This window comes from Labrus bergylta, chromosome 24 (genome assembly GCF_963930695.1).
Source record: "Labrus bergylta chromosome 24, fLabBer1.1, whole genome shotgun sequence".
Lineage (NCBI taxonomy): Eukaryota > Metazoa > Chordata > Actinopteri > Labriformes > Labridae > Labrus > Labrus bergylta.
Window position 1 is genome coordinate 4,557,633 of NC_089218.1, and position 17,753 is coordinate 4,575,385.

Consider the following 17,753-nt stretch of genomic DNA (forward strand, 5'->3'; position numbering starts at 1 on the left):
GGCTGACTTTTTCAGCCTGATGTGGAACATTTGGAATCCCTTGCATTTTAAACTGACATTGTAGTTCAAAAGTTGTCAAGAGTAGACTGACCAAAAGAAGAACATTTGGATTTATGGATCATATTGTGTTTATAGGATGCTAGAGCAGCAGTGGAAAGATTTCTGAGGACAGGAGGGAGGGTCCACTTCCAGTTAAAGATCACAGTCCTCTACTGGGACCTCACTTATGTAAGCATCTGTGTGTGTTCTTGTGATGTCCTTTCATTTCAGAGTAGATGTCGCCCTTTAGCACCAGCATGAAACAAAACAAACAGCTGTTTGGGCAACACCTCCAAGTTGTCCTTGGCTCGTGCCGCAATTGTCTTTGAACTGCATTGTTGTGTTAGCAGGCTAATGTTAGCACTCTTTAGTTAGCTTGTAGCTTCACATTGCATGTCAATTTAAATGGAAGTGATCTAAACACGCTCACTTGACATTCATATGCTAATGATAGTACATGCTATATGTAACTATGTTCTTGGAAGGAATCTCTTCTCAACAGAAAACAAGTTACATCTTGAAATACAAATGATGTCATCTTGTTATTGTTATAGCATTTTTTTTCCAATATTTGACGTAGTGCTTTGGCTTGCAGCTCCATGCAGCCTGGCTAGATTTACAGCCGCTCGTGTCCCCTCTGGGCTTTTTTTATTAGCTTCCCTTTGTGATGAATTGTCTGCAGACACAACAGACGCCCGCTGTCCAGTGACGTGTCTCGTGCCAAAGTGAAGACACTTGTCAAGGCCAGGAAAAAAACTTTGAGGAATGCAAACTTCAGTGCATGTTTGGTTTCTTATCCGTTAAAATGTTTCACAGATTCCGTCATTTGGAGTCTCTCTGATGCTGCAACCGTAAATCTGTCAAAAAGCACTGAGAAGTGTCCCCGTGCAGCTGCTTTGTCTCGTGTGTCTCGATAAAACCCCCCGGACTGATTGCTTGAAAACGTGAGGAATGCCATCAAAATAACGCAGTACATCAAGAGAATGAACTTGACCCTGAAGAGGGCAGTTGAATTTAGCTGGAAAAGCATTTATCTTTTAATCTGGCAATCTTGGAAGGCACCGCTTAGACTTGACCCTTGTATAAAATCCAGATGCTCTCGTTTTCTATGATTTTCCTGAACTTAAGGGCCTCTTTCCTATCTAAGCTCTTGATAGCCGTTGAATAGCATTCCTCAACATTAGCACGTAGTAAAACCCCCCCAAAAAAGGCTTCTCTCGTCAATCTGTGGCTGCCTTGTTGTTCAAGCGCTGAAGCCTCAATTTGAAGCTTTAATTACAGTAATTATGTTGTGATTGAAGATTTCACATCAATAGGAAGACTTATTCTGGATTTGCATGTGTCACCCTTTGAACATAAACAGTCAAGTCAGAGTGAGAAAGTTGAGGATTGTATGCAGAAGCTGAAAATTTTATCTTTGACTATTTGTGGCCGAAGCTGCGTTTTGTGGTATGCTGCCCTCGAAGACAAAGAGAAAGTCAGAGAAAAGGAGAAAATGTGTTGATGTAAGGAGATACGTCTGGAATGCCGTGTGATTGAGAAACCACGGAAGCAAACTCCTGCCCTGCGTCTTGTCTGGCCCTCGCCCAAAAAAAACATGATCTCGAGGAGACAGAGATGCAGACAGTGGAAGGAGATAGCGGAGCGTACAGCCCCACAAAAATGCAGCTTAACCCTGAAAAACAAACACAGATACCCCCGGGAAGAAAGGAAGACATCCAGAGATGCCTTATGTTATCAGATAGAAGGATTTGTGTTGTGTTATCTGATGCCTGATGGAATATGAGACCCTGAAATATACGCTATGATGCATACCTGAGGGGAGAAGTCTAACAAACCACTGAAACAGGAAACCATTAGCTGTACCTGAAGCTTAATTTTTTGGTATGTTTGCTACAGAGATGTATTCCATATAGTGACAGGTGTGGTGGGAATCTTGGAGCCATTATATTTTATGAAACTAAAGCTCAACAGTGTGGTTCCAGAAGTAAAAATCCCATTAATCTTAGTAGTAATAGCCATAGTGTCATAACCATCCAAGGCAGACCTACTATGAGAATGGACTGATGGTGTATGCCCCTGTAGAAGACACAAAAGGTGTTTTCTTTGCAATCTTGGGATAAGAACTACACTACCCAAAATCCCACATTCACAGCGACCTCTCTGATTAGTGGAGCCCTCTGTTACCATGGAAAGAACTATGTCAGGAAGTGAACTCCTCTCCAGCTACCAATTTCCAGACTAGGTCCGCACCGGGACTGGAACCGGCCTCCCTCCAGTACCCAACCCAAGTCCCTACAATGCTGGTTTTCCTATGATAATTAATCATTTTTAGTCGGTATCTCCGGGAAAAGCCAACATTGTTATCCCGAGATGAGATGGTAAATAAGCAACATCATGAGAGGAAAAAATGTTCAGCAGGGAAAAAAGACAATAAAAAAATCCATGTCCTTTTTTGGATGCAAGACAGATTGTAAACTTTTTGAACTCTTCAGCTATCTTCAGAGGTCTTCTCCCTCCTTTTTTTTCCCACAATCAAACATTTAGTTCATGAACTACCAATATGACACAACTGACAAATACTTAGTTTGGTAAAGCCCAATTATTGTTTCAGCCACACCGATTTTTAGCAAAGATCAAACACTGTTTGTTTCTATGAGGTTAACACTATGATTCGGTAGTCCAGTTGTACTCTCCTTTTCCTCCACCGTGTGTTTTCTCTAATGTCCTGGAGCAGCTTTCCTCTGGGAGGATGTTTGACAGGAAATGGAACTGGCCTGATTCCCTTGCGGCGTTCAGGCAGCCATTTCCTGCGCCAACCCATGCCAAGCTGTGCCAGCTTACGGGCTCTGCCCAGACCACCGTGAGAAAAACAGAGTTCGACATCCTCTGGGAAATGGGGACTGGGAGAGGAAAATGTGTCTTTGCCTCACATGTACGTTGATGCAGACCAAACGTTATTGGAGCGTCCTGCTGAAATTTGTACAGATTGTAGACATTTATCGGGGTCAGTGGGTGCAAAGAGTTCAAGAAGGAAGTCTTGCAGAGAGAATAAAGACATGCTAAACGGAAAGTGGATACATATTTGAGGTGGGAGGTCTGTGGTTTTGAAGTTCTTTGACTTTCTAATGCATGTTCGCAAAGTGGAAAAAGTTGTAGCGTTTGAGGATTTGGGTCAATGGAATTACTTGAGAGTTTGAATATCACAAAATAGTCTAAAACTTTGGGAAGTGTTCTTGGTAATACTACTGTTAAAGGCTATATAGGTACATTTATTATTTGATTTTGTTTACAGACAAAACCCTTTTCCACACATGCACGCTTGCGTACCTGACTTGCGAGTACTAGGGCGCAAAATGTCCCTGTTGGGTCGGACTGGGGGTGGGGTTGGTTTGGGGGGGCTCAGGAATCAGGACTTGACTGGAAAAGAACAACACTGGTACTCAACTTGGATTGATTACATTTTGGTATCAATTCTCAAAATAGCGACAAACATGGAAGAGAGGTGAAAATGTGAAAGCGTGGAGGTGAGCGGAGGGAAACAGATGTAGGTTCACTGGCGGCAAAATAGCCAGTTGGAGGGCAGAGTGGAGTTTTGGTGGTGAGGGTTTCCCTGATGAAGCACAGCTGACAGCACAAACCGACAGCGCTCTCATGACAGGCCTCACCACATCAACTGACATTATTATTCAGCCTCCATCGCCAGGGCCCACACACACTCTCCTGACCTGCTGCAACGCAACGGCGCTGCCAGCATGTGTGTGTGATCTCTGATTCAAAGGCACGAACATGCACCAAACGCTTACTCACACTCCTGCAATCAGGTATACACACCGAGCCATCACACATCACACACACGCTCGCCTCTACCTGCTGTTGTGTGTTTTGGCTTCTTTTCGAGCTTCTTTTGGACTGAAATTACTCCAGCACTGACCAAAGGATTCAGGTGCAAATTTGGTTGCACTTGTGTGAAAGTTTATATCATTGCTTGCGAATATGAGCTTGGCATCATGCTGCAGAAGGAAACAGGTGGCTATTATGTTGCTCGCCAGGTGTGCACTCCTCCAAATCCTCTTTGCCACCCTCATTGTTGCAGGTTCTGAGAATTTAAGATGAAAATGTGCAGATTTCTTCACTTTTGGTGTACTGAGTGTCTTGGCAAATCTTTTTCTCCAATGTCAACATCAGCTGAGTTTCTAAACTCAAATGAAATGCTGTTTGACTGGTGAATAAATCTAGAAATATTTGCACATATTGTGATCATATTAGCCGATATGGATAGTCTCTGGATGATATTATCGGCTGGCCGATTAATCGGTCGGGCTCTATTTTGTACCCTGATAAACAGACTTTGATGTACAAAGTCAGCGGCGTTTCCCATATATTTCACGCAAACATTTCCTCAGTATGTTGATCAAGAGTCAAGAATTTAGAAATTGGTTCTACAGTTTACATACATTTTAAGGAGACAGCGGCAGTGTGTCAGATTGTGTTTGTGTGTTCATCTGCACAGTATGCGAGGCCTTACTTGGATTAAAGTGCGACCACTGTGCTGTGTATTTCCTGTCTTATGTAACTGTCTTGTACTTTTCCTGCTAGTTAAGTCAGTCAACGTCCATGTACATTATTTTAATTTCCTGTGATGTCCCTAGGTTTAATCCCACTCCCCGATATTAGTGGTTTTTCTGACTTTCAGATTCAGGGGCCCGTACTGCAGCAGGAAAACAGTCTGCAGCTGCACCCCAGGTAACCGGCAACATACATCACCTGACAAGCCATGTGGACAGTAAGCCCCCTCGGTAAACACTGCAGACACACACACACACACACACACACACACACACACACACACACACACACACACACACACACACACACACACACACACACACACACACACACACACACACACACACACACACACACACACACACACACACACACACACACACACACACACACACAGATCAGCCATCAATTGTCTTGTTCTTAAAACACGAGATGTAAAATAAGGAAGTTTTCTCTGAAAGTCTGCATGTGGTTCTTCCTGTTTTTCTGCTCCGGTGCTGTTATTGTGCATGAAAAGTGCAAGAGTGATGATGTTTGTCCTCCTGACCTTTGACGCCACCCGTCTCTGTCAGTAGAGCTCAGCAGACCTCTGGGTTGGAAGGCTAATGGAAGATGGATGGGAAGGGAGGGAGGTGGTTTTCCTGTTTTTGCTACTTTAATGCAGCACAGATGCACTTGAACATTCAGAATAATTGATGAAATGTTCTGTTGCTAGTTCAAGCACCATTTTCCCCCTATATTTTAATGAAATTTCATATTTTCCAGAGCCATTTCCTGACAATGTTGATTATCCACAGTGCTCACCAGATATTCTTGACAAATCACTTAATTTTGGGCTCAGACTTAAAATTGTTGGCAACAAAACATACAGTTTGAAAAATGAGACTGACGCACGCTACAAGATGTGGCATCCCTTTGTGGATAGAACAAAAAACTTAAAAGTTTCTTCAAAGATTTCTGAAGAAGAGCTCATGCAGTGACTTCAGTTGGGAAGCGCTCGTCTAAAGGGAAGCTCTGTTTTTGCCCCGTGCAAATTTCACAACAGCGCCGCAACGAGGTTATGTTGTCATAACATCTTTTTAGTTCCACATTGCATCTGCAACATAGAGATACTCACATGACGATCAGTCACACACACACACACACACACACACAGCGCTGTTCTACCCTGCCAGCTTTAGCGTAACATTGCAGACGAGATGTAACTTAACAAGCGTTAAACATCCTGCCTTAAACTGGCAACATGTTATCCCCAGTAGTTTCCTGAGCTAGCTAACTAGTGAGTTCTGTTAGCTACTGTTAGTAAGTTGGCAAGCTCTGTTTGTTTGTAAGCTCAGGTAGATCGTTAGCTCTATTGGCTAGTAAGCTTTGTTAGCTAGTAAGCTCATTTGACCCAGGAGCTCAATTAGCCTAGTTAGTGCTTGGACTGGAAGCTTCAGGCTTCAAGGGACTATTGGTGTCTACTCTGGTAACACCAACAATTTAATTAGGCAGAAGAAGTTTTCAAGGTTGAGATGGAGGGTCCTTTGGAGCCCAAAAGTCTTCAGACCAAAACTTTGACTTGACTGAAACAATAAAGACACGGCAGGTTCAGGGAAGTGACGAAGGGTGAAGCAAGTGAGGAAAAAGTTCGTCCTGATCTCTGGATTTTGGTAGGTTTAGGACATAGGTGCAGTTGGCAAAACTAGCAAAGACTCCACTTTAGCACTGGGAAAATGTGCCACCTAAAATTCTACATATAAATGTTACTTTAATTGGCATAACAAGAGTTTGATTGGATTTCATAGATTTTCTATATCCTAATTTTTACTGAACTTTACCTCTTCTGCAGAGTGGTGTACATGAAACAGAGAAAACTTCTTTGGTTTCTTATGATTTGGAAAGCTGGAATGTGAAGTGCCTGCCTTTCCAACAGCCTGGGACACACATGCATATTAACACATTTAAACACACACACAATCCCCTCAAGGTGGCACGTGTGGTGTGAGGGGGGTGCAGAGGTGACTGTTCTCACAGCGCCTACATTCCCCTTTGGGTTTTCCTGAAAAATACACACATTATGTAGAACCATCCATCAGTCGGCAGCCACCTACGTCGCTGCGCCGACCGCCTTCGAGACACGCATCAGTCATTGAGACATGCACGGTGCACATATTGGATCTTGTTTTTGTACGGGAAAAAAATGTTATGAATATGTTGCGGAACAAAAACTTGTAAGTTGCAAGTTTTGTAAATCAAAAAATGTTTCGGCTTAGTCAGCGAAATTATGTCACAATGATGTCATATCCTTTTGTGATTTCCATAAAGATAACACGCCTATATAGATCAGAGTGTGAAGCAGAACAATAGGAAGGGCCAAGGGTTAATGAATGGGCGCCTATTGGGACAAAGATTAGGGTAGTTTCCATTTCCTCTTCCTGCCACTGGTCACTAATGTGCGTTAAAACTTCTTTACACGCCCAAATAAAAAACGTACAAGCGCACACAAGGTCAAAACAGCTTTGACTAGTTTGATGATCGCTAAGGCCCTGACAGATCAACCCAGGGGAACAATCGGCAAGCTCTGCCCCGAAATGGCTTCCCATCCTAGGTTGACCGACCCAGCGAGGCCTGGGTGGAGCTCTCCAGGGTGTGGAGAGGGCGAGGAAGCGGAAAGCTTGGAAGGGAGGGTCCCCCCCCCCCCCCCTGCTGAAGGATCCTTTTAGCTGCAGCCAGGGAGATCCTTCTGCGGTCACACTCATGTGAAAACACACATACTGTACACATTGCTTTTCTCCCCTGGTGACAGGAGCAGCTTCCTCTTTCACACACCAGGCCAATTTCAATACGCCCACATTGTGTTTGATCTACGTTGGTTCTCAAGCTCGGGCTTTAGAAGCTCCATCTTTCCGGGGCGAGAAACTTGGTCTGTTTGAAAAAAAACTGCTGCCGGCGCTTCAGAAACCGCAAGGCTAATTCTTAGTTTCCCTTTAAGTTTCAATGTAACAAAACTTAAACCACCTGACTTGAATTAATCACAGAAATCCCGGCCAAGAGGATTTATTAGCCATAGGGTTAATATAAGCAAAACATGCCATTCAACATTAGTATTTTTGAATGAATTAGCACGACTCTTACATGAGACGTTATACCATTTAAAACATCCATCCTTGAGTTAATTCATTAAAACAACCCAGAGTCGCTCTCAGGAGGAATCAAGTTGACATGCTGCCTAATTTATTCTGTGTCAATAACTGCTACGTTACACCTATGTGACATTTACAGGTGTATTTGAGCTTGACTCAAAGTGCAGATGACAGAGAAAAATGTAGGTGTTTTGTTGGAATACCAGTCCAAACCCTACAACAGGGTGGTTTCCACCATGTGGTTCTGGTTTCTTCTTCTGGGAAGTCGCAGAAAAATATGCCGAGCAGAATGTCCGCTGGTCCAGAATGCCAAAGGAAGGTCGTTTCTCTTTCAGACAGAAGACAGCGAGGATGGTGATAGGCTGTGAAGGTTTCGCTCACTGGTGGGGTTTTGTGAGCGCTTACTGGTCGCGCACTTTTGGTCACTGGGAGCAGGGATGTAAGATGTAAGACCAATGGGATTGGGAACAGGTGGAAGGTGGAAAGGCCTGGTTTGCAACACACTGTACTGGTTAATGTGAGTATAAGAAGAGATGCCAAGGCTATATACAAAGAGTAGCTATGACATTTCCTGAGTTAGTGTGTACAAATAAAGTTCATTGAGTAGGAATAGGAATAAAATCAATAAATAAAAAAGCTTCTCCTCTTCAAGAACTGGAGTCAGACGCAACGCCACATGTCAAAGCGAGATTAAATACCTTCCAGCTGGCAGGTCTTCTATCCTCTAATCTTTCGCTCTCTCAGTTTGTACTGCCACCACACAGACAAACGACAAAAGTTTATTTTTTAAGTTCTTTTGACTTCCTTTCACTCCGTCTGACATCCTTTTTCCAATCAGCCATATGCTTAATCTGTATTTCATCCATCCGACATGTCTTCTTCTGATCTTTTGATTTCTTTTTTCAATCGATCTGACCCACATTTGGAAGCAGGATGGCATGTTGTTGAGTGTTACATGAGCTCAGAGGGAAACACAGCTGGAGGGAGTTAAAACCGTTGACTCAGCTTCATAAACGGACACGCCCAATACTTGAATTACGGTCTGATCCAACGTTACAAAACCTTTTTGCGAGAAAGGTTGAGTAACGTGTGAGTGAATGAACTGATTTGACAAACAAATGACTGCATGATTACAAGTGACTTTTAACATTTACCTGACACCAGTGCAATTGCTTAACAAGTCCACATTTGCATACAAAACTCACCCTGATTAAACAGGAAGTTTGGTACTAATATATATATATATATATATATATATATAGAGTTAAAGTGTAGGAGAGGACAAAGTTGTTGCAGCTTTACGGTCTTGGGGGGGGGGGTCTGGATCTGGAAAGAGCTCTTTAAAAGCAGTGGGCTTTTGTAATCACCTTTAAGAGGAGGCAGTCTGACATGGGCAGAGAGAGTCCAGCCATGTTGAGTCTTTAAAGGAGGGGACGCTGGGAGAGTTCATTGTCTCAGAAGAAGATACGATCTGTGAGAACCTCCCTGCGATGTGAGACGGCTGGCTGCAGAGATAACCCTTCACCCTGAACTCTGCGTGTTTTTGGTTATGAAACTCAAGGTGGACCCGAGGAAGAATAGCAACGCTGCAGGTAATGGGGATCCCAATAAACTAAACTAAACTAAGCTAGCTTTCATTCTCTTTTGACGTGTGTAACATGGTGTGTCTGTAGAATTCTCTGATAGCTCCTGACGGCTGACAAACTTCAAACTTCAGCAGAAGCTCAAAAAGTGCACATTTTGCAATGACAGAAGGTTACACAACCTAACCCTAACGGGGCCCCATCTTGTTGCGCTGCCCATCATCTCATGCATTATTCCTGTGAAAACCAAAGTTCGTCAATGAAAGTCACTGAAGGAAAATTAACAGAAATGATCTGTCTGGGGGTGAAAACAGGAAGTGGAAGAGCGTTGGGACACCCACAGATTGGTTGGAGGGGCCCCCAATACATTTTTGCATATGGCCCCCAAAGATTCTAGAATCGCTCCTGTTAATAAAAAAAAGGGCTGAATGAAAACCTCCACATCTAAAACCCTGGAGCCCATTGGCAGTATGTTTTTAAACAGATATCTGCATGCAAGTGAGAGTCACCTCCTCTAAAATCAATGCCATTTTTGCTTATCAAGTGGAAAAGGAAGTCATGACCAAAAGTCCATTACCACTAACCACTGGCAACACCGGAAGGAAAGGTTAGCCATTACTCCCAGAGACAATGAGATTGACAAAATAAAAAAATAATGTTATGGGATCTAAATGTCATTTGGGTGAGTCAGACATCCCAATTCCCCATCGTAACTGGTACTATGGAATACATCCAATTGTAAACCAAATTTTTAGTATCAAGCTTTCAGGGCTTTTAAGTATGATGCATACTTTGCCCTTTGAGGCCTACTTTATTTAACCATTCCCATTTGATGAGGCTTTTTATCGTCTCTTTCATTCCATCTTAAAGACACGTCAATTCATCTCCAAAAGTTTGCAGAGGACAGGACGTATTTGTGACACAGCGTGGGATGTCTCCTTACATTTCATGTATACAACTTTGACAAAAAGGAAGACGTAACTTACATCCATAAACCTTTAAAGACAGGCCAATCCTTAAAATACATTTCTTTGCTTTTCATTAAATTCACTAGTTATGCAACAAGCTAAATTTCTCTCGGACTACTTCCAGGATTAGATTACCTTCTACTCCACGCATTGAATATGAAATGGCCTGAAGAAGTCGAAACTGCACAGTTAGCATGCTTATGTTTGAGTTTCAGTAATTGTTCATCTTAACAGACAGACAGCCACGAGCCTCTCATGTGCTGCAGTTTGACTCAGTGACTCTCTGCTTCTCCATTGTTTCTGTCTTTATGTCTCTGTCCAATTAGACATCTGGAGACGATCTGCATGTTTGTGTGATTTTGTGTGTGTACGAAAAATGCTGACGTTAAGAGTTTTCAGCGAGAGCAGACGGGGGTTGAAAAAGTGGGATTCTGGTAACAGAGCGACAGAGAAAAAATAGGGAGAGTTTTCCATCTTCTGTGGTTCCAGGATGAGTCAGGTTGGTCGCGTTTGAAGAGAGCGATCAAAGGTGGTGAGATGACTTTGATATTTAGCGGTCAATTGGAGGTATTTTACGCTGCCTTTTTCCCATAATAACCTGCCCCTTTTTTCAGCACACATAATCACTCACAGGATTATTTTTTATGTCCACATTTCATTGCATTGGCGTGTGGCAATGTGAGCGCCGGATGCCAAACCAGCGTTCTCACAACGTTACACAGAGATTGTGTAAGCGCTGCTGGGCCAGAGGACGAGGTCAGCGGCCGCAGCTGTTCCAATGTCCTCATCCTGGAAGCGACCACGACTTCACAGCCAGCGCCGTTACGCCTCACTCCAAGAACGACCTTCGAACTTAGCAGTTTAACAGCGAGCAGGCCTCGGAGATCTTGTGAAAACCTGTCTCATGTTGTGTTTGTTTTTATTTTTTTATTTGGTGCATTTTTGAATCTGGTTCCTTGGCGTTGCATGGCTTGGACCCACTTATAAAAGCGTGTTATGTAATCTAAGTTATGTCAATGACTTGGACTTGTGGTCCCATTGTTCTGCCAGATGGGTGGATCCATTCCTCAACACATGTCAATGCCTTCAAAATATTTTAGAATTCCTTCTCCACCAGAAGCCAAACTTTTAAAAGTTGAACAAGGCCGCTGTGTGTACTAGATATTATTTTGAATAATGGGTGCCAAAAGTGGAAAAAACTCTTTACCAAGGCGAAAGATATTACATGTGAGGACTCTGGTGAAGTAGAAGGACGGATTTAGCATCAATACTGCAGTGAAGGTGAGAAGGTTAAGGCGCTGAAATGAACTAACAGTCAAAAAGGAGCCTTTAAAAAGAAGCACATTCCTACATTCTGTGCAAGACCAACTACACACTTTACGTCTGATACCCATAAGGATACAAGCGGCGCATGTAAAACGACAAACATGTAACGGAACAAAGACGTGGAACCAAACAAATATATTTTTCCAGGCACATACTGAAAAAAGCTCCGTGACCCACTATTAGGTCCCGACCCACCAGTTGAGAAACAGTGCACTAAACCACACCAAGGAATGATCTTTTTGTGTATTTTCCCATACCTGTAGGCTGGAAATTGGTCTTAAAATTGGGGACATGGTGTGAATTAATGTGAAATAATAATAATCCATAATTCCACTAAAATGCATTAAAGCAAAAGGAGTAGAAAGTAAGGGTGGAAGTTGAGTGAAAGTACAAAGTATAGTAACATTAAAACTATAGAACTTATGTTTTTCCTCTGTTGAGAATACGTCTTTTTTCTACCTCCACCATAACTCTTCCCTCCTCCACCCTGTACTCGCTGTGATACTGTCCAGAGGCTGTGCTCTGTTTTTCCTCACCTCCCTTTAATGGCTTCTGATGCGCCCCAGCTTCCAGGATCGGGTTCCCACCCCTGTAATACCCCACGGATGGATGGCAGAATCAGCTCAACACACCCGTTTGAACAACCACACCGAGTTGTAATGTTGAACCATCTGCGTCAGTATGTCTGTGAATTTTGATGTCATGTCTTGGCATGTTATCAACTGATTCATGTTTTTGGAATCTGCACGAACTGAGCTAAAATGTTATGTAAGTCAATAAACAGAAAACAGAATAACATATTAAAGTGTAGAGCAGAAGTACTATCGCTGTTAGAAATCTTCCTGCTATTATAGTTTAAATGCTACAAAAAACATTCCATATCTAAACAAGACATTTAAGCAACGCTATACCTTGGTCAGTTTGCTTCCATCAACATGACATCATCAGCATATAACTTGACGATGCAAAGAATAAAAGCCTGAATTTACTGCAGCAAAAAGACAGACATTCCAGCCATTCTGATTTAGATGTTAGATCAATTTAAACAGACTTTTTCAGTAGCAGCTAACGCTTCCTGATGCAGTGGTCTTGGACATAACATCTGGTGTTTCCTAGGCAACGATAGACGTGTCTGTCATGGCGGCCGCCACAACAAGACACGTGTATTATAAAGTTTATCTTGATTTCAGTTGTAGGTTGGAAAACTTAACATGAGTAAAGATGACATAAACACAAAATATTGAGTCATCAGAACATTAACACGAGTGTCTTGTTAAACTTACAAATAATTTAAAGTTACCATGACGTGTTGTTTTTACAGTGTAACATGGAAGTGCTGTGTCTTTGAATGGGGACGTTTGGGTGTCTTCCCTCTCTGGCTGCGAGCCTTTCTGCAGGTCAACCCTCGACTTCCACTGTTTATTTGACGTTAAGTGGGAATTCCTCTTATGGACTTGGCTTCTCCACATGAAAGACTGTTATTGGACTTGAGGGTCTAAGGTCAATTTGGCTTTCTAGGCCTGTCATCTTCAGCGTGCTGGCTGTATTTATTCAGACATTCTATGCATAGTTACGAGCCAAAACAAGATATGAGTACAGCAGAAAAACATGCACATTGATAAGATGCTTCAACTGGATTCCTGGTTTGTGTTGTGTGACTGTTACGTTGTCGTGCATCCGCCTGTTGCAGGATCAGCGTCTGTCGGCCTGATTTAGCGGACAGAGAAAAAAAGAGCACTTCCTGTTGTTGTGCGTCTGGGGTCTCACGGTCAATGACCCTCAGGATCACAGATCAACCTCATGCGAGAGTCCCTGTCTGGCTGTGTTACAGTACGCTAGACTGAGGAGGGCTACAGAGGACACTTGTGGCGAGCACTGTTGCATCCGTCAACACACTTGGGGGAGTGCGTGTGTCTGACAAAAAGATTGATGACGGGAAGTGGCCCGGTGCTCTCTGACACAGTGACACACTGACAGACTGACACACTCACGCAGGGAAACCAGACGACCGATGAGCCAACACTCCCGCTCACAGATAAATCATTGTGAGCGGCCTAAATGACGGTGAGCTTTAGGGAGAAGTAGGTCAGAGCCTGAGGGCGGCAGTCAGCGTGCCAACAAAGCATCGCAATTATTAAAAAAGACAAAGCATCCTATTCTATCAAACCTATTACATAGTGAGCGCTTAAAGGAAAAGTCCAGCGAAAAACAGGAGTTTAACTTTTTTGTCCCTTCAGGGGCACCATACATAAGCCTCCAAAGTTTCTCCCTATAGTCACAATGATGGAAAAAGAAGAACAATAGTGCGTCGTTGAATGTCTCATTTAACTCTAAAAAACTCTAAAACAGAAAGTCTGAAATCATATCCACCTTATGGCATTAGTTTTGGATGGTTAACGAGTTCCTTTTTCTGTGGTTACGTTAATGTCGTAACCTTCGAACAAACAGATTTTTGTTGACAGTGGTAGTACACACACACACACACACACACACACACACACACACACACACACACACACACACACCCAGGGGGCCCCCGGCACATGTCACTTTCTCATTACATAGAGAGCAGAGCAAACATCAGCGCAGCAGCATGGTTCATGTCAGGGTTCTGTTAACATCAGCAAAGCTACCGACTGTGTGTGTGTGTGTGTGTGTGTGTGTGTGTGTGCAGGTCATGTGCCGCACATGTTGTTATCAGCTCTCTGACATGATGCAGCGTTTCTGCACCAGCCGAGTCTGTAAGACCCTTAAACATGTCCCGATGCAGCTGTGACAGATGACAGCAGCGGACACTTTACTGTTAACAAAAAAACTGCAAAAAATGTCGTTTCAGCTGTTGCCGAGTCGCCGTACCTTTAAGAGGTGGACATTTCAGGGGGCTCTGCCACAAGAGTTTCACGACTAAAGTTCACCTTTAAGCATTTTTAAAATGGATGGAAAGCGTGTAGCGATGATAAGATGTCTGTAAGTCACACTGAGGGAGTTTTAAGGACGCTACCCTCGAATCCAAGTGAACGTGAGGACATGAACATGAGGTAATCCACCCGAAAGAGTTCAAAACAAAAACAGGACATGCCGAATTAAATCACTGGTATGCAGAGATCAAACAGTGCATTTCTGTGTACACTCCTTTCGGAGGCCTGTCAAATCAACAGGTGTTTAAAGTGTCTGTGGTTCAGTTAAGGTCCAAACATTCATACAAACACAGCACGTGGAAGAAAAAAAAAACGAGAATTCTCCACATGCCTTCCAATTTGAGATGTTGGGAAGTCTGCGCAGTCAAATCCATCACCTGTGGGTGTCTCAGGAATGATTCACTGTGAACCAGAGTGACCCGCTTCAAACCAGCACGACTCCATCTCTCTCCCCGGCCCGATCCTGGCGCTCTGTGGGAGTCAGGGAGTACAGTTCACCTAATTTTCTGCCTCCATCTTCCACCTTTCATGACCTCAATGCGTCGGTTCTTTCCGTCTTCTTCTGGACCCAGTTGCCCTTTCCCCCTCCCTCCGACTTGCTTGCTTCCATGTAAATGTTCATTTGCTGGAATGTGTTTTTGTGACCCATATTCTTGCTCAGAAAGTGTGCGAACGGCGATCAAAGAAGGCAGAGCTGCTGACTCGTGTTCCACCACCTTTCCTTTCTTCCACCTTTTTTTTGTCTGGGACGTCTACCCTTTTGACCTTGCACTTTTTTGTGTGTGTGTGTGTGTTCATTCTCCCGAAGCAGCAGGAAATCTAATCAAGCAGGGAGCGTCTCAACCGATTGTTGAAAGTGAGAGGTGAGTTTGGGCTGGCACCGGTCAAGACTCCAAAGACTGAGTGTGTTTGGAATACAAGATTTTCTGCTCATGCATTAGACACCGTGTTTTATTTATCAAGACAAAGACAGATGGGATGACCACAACATTTCCCAGAAGTGATCTTGTACAGTTCCTGGATGTTGAAAAGGAGTGTTCCAGTGCTTTTTTTTTTTTTAAACTTTGCATCATTGTTTTGGCCATGTTTTCTACATCCATCATGTTAGCATTTTAATAGGTACACACACTAAACAAAATTACCATTTTTCCGAGCTCACATCAGCTGATCTGAGAACCGCCCCAATGCCAACCAATCACTATCACACTCTGACAACAAGGCGGTCTATTCAAACCATTCTGCCTCTCATTCCTCCTGCATCACAGCCACTCTGCTGCTCGACACTGCTGTGCAATTCTCCCTCCACCACCCCACCAACCAATATGGCCAAATACAAAACAATAAGTGCAATAAATGGTGAACTCTATGACAAGAGTGTTCTTGACTGAAATGTGCACCAGAACTTTCCTTCCAACAAATGATACAACGACTGATGAATTTGCCAGAAACCAAAAAATGATCAATAATTGAGGTTGATATCTATGATGTTACACCGTGCGATTGTAAAGAAGTGTTGCTGGAACGTAAATCTCCCACTGCACCGAGTGAATCGATTTCTTTACTCACGCTTCACGCGGGAAATCAGGTTGTTACACTCACAATCGCCAATAAAGCTTCCCTTTGAAAACGTCCACACGCGGACATGTTGAAGGCCTATCAGTCATGAGCATCATGCATCAGCTCAGCTGTCATCTGTTGGCCTAATGTATGATAATTAGAGGTTTCTCTCCGCGTACATCTTCATGTTTTTCTAACGCATGTGCGGACGTATTTGGTCGTCAGACTCTGACAGAGATTCCTCCTTGTCTGTCAGCGGGGCCCCATTAATTGTTAGAACACACACACATGTAAAAAGCTTCTCTTTCAGCACCTTATATTAAGCCTTACATGTTCGGGTCGAGACGTAGATTTGACATTCCTAGCACATAAAAGACACGCATGAACTTCAACAGAGTAAACATGTACGGGGTGAAAGGTCAAACATTGTTATATCCTGGGGTCAGTCAAGGCTAAAATCATGTCCGACACTTCCAATCGCATCACATATGTTTTAGATTTACAAACTCCAAACAAACCAGAGCAATTTTGCAACGATATTTAGAGTTGATGCTCCGTCTTCAGAGGTTTCTTTCATTCTTTGATTCTACGCGTCTCCGTTCTTCGTTCAGTGAGTTCCAAACCAAAACATTGTGCTGAACCAGACAGACAGACGTTCAGTGAGGTCGTCTCACTCCACCCCGAAGCTAGAATCCCAACAGGAGGTAGATTCAATGCTGGAACAAGTTTTTCGGGGGGTTTTTCTCTGGTTATGAGCAACAGAAATACAGTTTGAAAGTCTCGACTACACTTAAAATGTCTGCGATCAAACCACTACTTAAAGTAAAGGACACATACACACAGGTCAAGATCAAATTGCTTGTGACCCACTGCCATAGAATACATCCAGCAGAGTAACAGTACAATGTAAGAGCGGCATATGATGGAAACAGGGCAAACATACGTTGTAGGTTTGATGTTGTTGAATGATTGATGGAAAATATGGGAGAGTAATAAGAGAAGAAGACAGGAAAAGATACGCAGACACTTCTGACTGACCTCTTTTTATTGGCCCCACTTCTCGCCTCTAATCTGTTCTCCAGACATGACGGACAGACAGACAAAGAGAAGACAAAAACAGAGGAGGAAAAATGTGACTGCAGGGAGATGAAGCCCCCCCCCCTCCCACGACTGAAGTCTGGGCTCAGTTTATGACTGAACAAACTGTGCACTTACTAGTTGTGCTGTTTGATAAAGACTTTAAAATAACTAACAGGTCTGGCTCCACTTTTCTTGTACAATAAACACGTGTCTGATAGCATTAGCATTAAATAGCATTAAAGGATTATTACACAGTGATAGTGAGCGATACTTATAGATTTAGTTTCAATTGAGCCTCTTTTGAAATATACGCCAATAAGAGTAATGCTTTAATGCTTTCTGTAGACTTCTTTGGAGCAACTTAATACCAAACAAAAACCTTCCATGAGATCCGACGTCACTTTTAAACAGAGCAAAACTGTGCTCTACTTCACCATAAAGTCACGTTTCCACCCAAAGTACCAAGAACTTTAAATCCCGGGAAGAACTTTTTAAATGAAATAAAACGCTCCGTGAAGATTAGGACATTTAGCTGGATTGTGTACACCCTTCCATAGCTGGTTGCCATATTTAATATTCAACTGGATT